The sequence below is a fragment of the Thunnus maccoyii genome, chromosome 2, assembly GCF_910596095.1.
Source record: "Thunnus maccoyii chromosome 2, fThuMac1.1, whole genome shotgun sequence".
In the NCBI taxonomy this organism is placed as follows: Eukaryota; Metazoa; Chordata; class Actinopteri; order Scombriformes; family Scombridae; genus Thunnus; species Thunnus maccoyii.
This window is the reverse complement of record NC_056534.1, coordinates 33,383,836-33,388,925: the sequence shown is the minus strand read 5'-3', so window position 1 is coordinate 33,388,925 and position 5,090 is coordinate 33,383,836. Positions and strand designations below refer to the sequence as shown.

Sequence of the window (5,090 nt, the reverse complement as noted above, 5' to 3'; positions counted from 1 at the left end):
CCACATTTGTCCACCTTGCGATGTAGTGATTCAACGAGGAGTTTCAGTTTCACATGAAGATGAAGCGCTATTTCTCCTATAACATCAAAACACATAAATGTATTTTGTAAATTCACGTTTGCGGACCAAAAACCTCAAAAGTTGCCTCTGAGTTATCAGATGTGAAGCGTATCACACTGGTTCTTAATTACAGCTACAGCACTTTTAACAACACACAGGAGGTGAGTATGCTATTTTGGGACAGTAACTATGTAGAAACCTACTTGGGTCTGCAAGGGGAAGAGGTGAAAAGAGAGATAGATGTCATAAAGGCACTCCACACTTTCCAAACAAACAAAATATGTCTTCCTTATACAAACCTATATCCACTTTCACACCGAAACACAACGTAAAACAGCTTAATTCTTATGGGATGGTCGACCCTCGATGGACCACTCAGCTGTTCATGAACTGATCTGTCTTTATTGAATAGGGTAGGTTGGTTTCAAGGACATTTGTGAAATATGCAAAGAACTATGGGTAGCTCAGCCAGTGTGCTCATCCAGTCAGCTGTAAAACAGGTTCATTTGAAGGACAGAACAGTCACTCATGTATTGCTCAACCCACCTGAATTGACGTTAGTCCTGAATGCATTTTTATTGAGCAATTTCTGTCCACAATATGTAATGCATGAGCGCCAGGCTGTTGAATTAGTGCAGTTTCTCAAAAAGCAAATAATCTGTGCAAAAACCCAACATAATTATATGGAGATAATTATGTAAAGAAGACATGATGAGCAATAGGCAGCAGAATATTAAATTGTGTAGTGGAAATTAGCAAAGATTTGTAAGTGGAGGATGTCTAGAATCCTCAGACCCAGTGGCCTAATGGATAAGGCATCAGCCTCCGGAGCTGGGGATTGTGGGTTCGAGTCCCACCTGGGTTACAGATGTGTCGACATGTGCGCTCCTTAATTAGCATGTGTGTATGAACTACTGAAAGCCAGCTGTTTATGCAGTGAAGCTGAAGAAAGAGATGATATCCACTACAGTTAACAGCTTTCTTCCAAAAACAAATGGTAACTTAAAAAGCTGCAAGTTTATTAATAGTTGAAAACTATTAAAATAATCTCCAATTTGATAATCAATTAATTGTTTTGAGTCATTTTTTAAGAAGAAAACTTCAAAATTATCTGATTCCAGCTTCTTAAATGTGAACATTTTCTAGTTTCTTTTGGCTTCTATGGCAGTAAAATGAATATCTTTATGTTGTGGATTGTTGGTTGGGACAAAACAAGACATTTGAGGACATCACCTCAGGTTGTGGGAAACAGTGATCAACATTTTTCACTAGTTTCTGACCTTTTATACACCAAACAACTAACTGATTAATCGAGAAAATAATCAACAGATTAATCGATATAAAATGGTTAACATTACTGCAGTTACTGTCACACTGTCTTTTAACATGTCACAGTAGAAAAAGCACAGGTGTAAATCATAAATTTAATCATGGCTGATTCCATTTAGCTGCTTCAGTTTCAGGGTTCTGGTTTTGTGCACGTTGGCTCTCTGTCACACTGTCATGGCTTACTGGGACACCTGGAGAGAAGTGAGCCACTGTTAATGTTATTAGTAACACCTGTGCTTTTCCTACTACGACAACTTAAAATGTCTCTATTTTAGTAAAGTTAAGGTCTTTTTCTAATCCCAAGTGTGTGTTCGTCAACTGGGTGTTGATGCATTGTATGATTAGAGGAGGTCAGTGTGCATTTATCCTCTGAATTAGTGGACCCCCATTTGATAAGATTTTTGCTTTAAATGGTTTATTACAGAAAGTGTTTGAAACCTATGACCAAAATAGTCATACATTCTGTCATCATGTTACTTACGGATGATATTATAGTGGAAATAAATGATTCCTCTTTTTACTGGGGACCCCCTGGAACCCCCTCAAGGACCCCACTTTGAGAACCACTGCTCCAAATACTCATTCAGTATACTTCAGACAAATGAACGCTTCATAGTGTCCTCATGGCATTCAGCTGACATTCTGCTGGCTTGCATATCATATCACAATGAATGGGATTAGATACTGAGACCTTATATATCCTACCTCGGTAGCTGATACTTAATGGATCAGAGGTGGCACAGGGACCATAGGGGGAGACAGCTGACTCTTTGTCAGCAAAAAAGGGGCCATCCTTTATGAACAGAGGTGACCTAACAATGCAAAATGAGACACTGCATGAATCTAGACTCTTTTTATCTTCTGTATATGGAAAAATAAGATTAAAAATACCTGAAATATCACTGACAATATAAGCATACAGATGTACAGATCCAGCAGATAGGTCTAATGTTAAGCTTCTAATGGCAGGTAACTATGAATGAATGCACTCAAAAGGATGCTGCAGGATTTCAAAAGGCTATTCACTGGGGATCTACTGATGCAGATACCTAAATTGCTGCCTTTTGCTACATCCTGCCTGAAGAAATGGCACAGCGGCACTAAGTTGCTGTCCTGTGACATAATCTTGCTTTCATTTGACTGCAGCTGTGCCAAAAGGCAGAAGTTCAGCACCCAAATTCTTTGCTGTATTTCATGTACAGTTGCTCTTTGCTGCGGGGTAACAGCTTCACCCGATCAGATGCAGGAAAAGTATTTCCACAGTGATCGTATGCACACATAGAAGCTGATGTATTCTGTATGTTATCAAACTGTTTATCAAATATACCTCTATATATATATTTTTTTTTTTTTCTTAATACTGATGGTACAATTTATAAGATGTGATTGTGCACTGGTAGCCATCATACTGTTTTCATACTGTTCCTGCTCTTGGCTGAACGTTTGTAGCTGCAAAATATGATGCTTATAATTTTCCAGTGCATGTGCATGTATTTTACGTCAAAGAATATTATGTATTTACTTCAAAATATTCAAAATAACTAAGTGGAAGAGCAAGAAAAACAGCACCGGAGCAGTGTTTTCATGTGACAGCAGCACTATGTTAATTTGCCCTTTTTTGAATGGCATGCAGTCCCCGTGGAGCTCTGCTATACATATTTTGGGAATGAAATGCTAATGAAGTTTTCAAATGGCATTCATTGTATTTTTGTGTGTTTAATAGGTTGCCACAGTGTATTCACAGTTTTCTCAGTCAAAAGTCAGGCATAGATTGGTAACTTTTTTCTCATTTGGCACATACTGTCGTCGTGGTGACTCATTACCTGGACACAGACCACACGCTGACATGTTGAGAATTAAGGAAAATACAACTATTTGAACTCCTGATGTGAGAGTAACAAAGACTCAACCAACAACAATAAAGTAAACATTACTTTACAGAAATAGACTTAACAGTGGCAGGTGCTAGATGACCACCTGGTTGTTTGCATATTGTGTTATTAAAAGTTCAAAGTGTCAACAGAAGCCAAGAATAAAATGCATGCACCCCTATTGAAGTACTTCAATAAATGTATGTGCGTGATATTCTTGGTATCTTGTGCATTGCTACTGAGATGCTTACTGTTACGTTAGATTTATGACAATAAAAGGTGTGAGGATAAGCTAGTGTTTCCCACAAAAGTTACAGTTAAGTCTCATGCTCTGCCTTGAAACAATATTACAGTGGGTATGCATCAGGAGCAAAAGAGCTCACGGTATGATCCTGAAACCAAGAGACTGTAAATCATCGGTACATGAAAAAACAAACAAAACTACACTGCTGTAGTGATGGTGGACAGTCAGAGGACAACAAGTATGTGTGTGTGTGTGTGTGTGTGTGTGTGTGTGTGTGTGAGCGTTTCTAGGCTATAAACAACGTGATGGATGCTCGTGACGGAGTTTGTTGACTGGACACAGCCTCCAACGTCTTGATTAATTGATGGGAGCTACAGCATGGCCTCGGTCCTCTGTGTGCTCTTTGAATATCTGCCCCACCAAGTGTGTTAAGCGTGGAAATGTTACTGGGAGGGAGAAAAGCAAGGACGTTTTAAGCACTTGCAGGGTCAGAAAAGGCTTATTTTAGAGCTGAAGGTTTAGGCTCACACAGTTAGCCATGTTTGTCCTCTGTCTGCTTGTGTTACTCTGCTTCTGCTGGATGCATAAATAGGTGATTGTTTATCGTATCAGGACTTTATTACTGTGATTTAAACATATTTTTTGTTATTTTATGCCTCATTTCAAATGGTCATGATAATATTTTACTCACTGAGTGTATTGCTGACATCTGGACAAAGCAGCGACAAGAGGAATTTCACCAAAAATGTGTTATAACTGTTTGTTGGCAGGCTACACCTTCAATTAATCCAAAATCTAACAGTTCAAGCCAGACTTCAGTGTTCACCTTTATTTTCTCTTTCAAATATATAATAAATCTAAGAGCTTTTTGCAACCTCTGTGGTCACCTGATCACTTGCCCCACTGGATTTCTAGCAATGCCACCACTGTAGATTCCAGTAGTTCACTTGTAATTTTTCAATATAATTGATATGAACACCAAATTTAAAAAAAAAAAAAAAATCTGTGACAAAAGATGGTGCATTCATTTATTAGAACAAGGAATAAGGAAGGAAAATCTAATATTGATTTCAGTGAGTGCTGCTGCAGAGTCTCTTCCATTGTGCCAAGGAAATATTTACAAGGAAACATTGCGACAGGCGACAACAGCTTGACTAGGACTTGATTTTACCTTCCAGAAACTTGATCATTGTCCTCATGATGTCATTCATTTACGTTAAGAATTATCCTTGTGATTGCAGTTGTCGATACAAAAACAAAATAAAGGTCTTGCATGAATCAAACAGAGGAGTAGAAGAAAAATGTGAATGAAATGATGAAAAACAAGGCACGTGTCAGCTACTCTCTGGAGTTTTTTTTCCAATCACTTGTTAAAGCCCCAGAAATCAATATCTTTATATTAATAATGCATCATATGACTGCTTAAAAGGAGTCACATGTAATAATAAACCCACAGAGAATGATCACATGACTCTGCAGTTCCTTTTTAGCTCTTTGTTTTGGTTTAGCGCTTCAACTTTACTATTTTGGTTCATTCTCACCGCTCTCATCAACCTCATTTCCAGATGCAGCAGACAGCTGTTTTC

General features: G+C 38.2%; 1 non-coding gene across 1 annotated transcript; it reads left to right on the top strand.

Moving 5' to 3' along the window:
* The first annotated feature begins 852 nt into the window (after positions 1-852).
* On the top strand, positions 853-925 carry trnar-ccg. The gene has a single exon. It is a non-coding gene; the product is annotated as a tRNA-Arg (tRNA).
* The last annotated feature ends 4,165 nt before the right edge of the window (positions 926-5,090 follow it).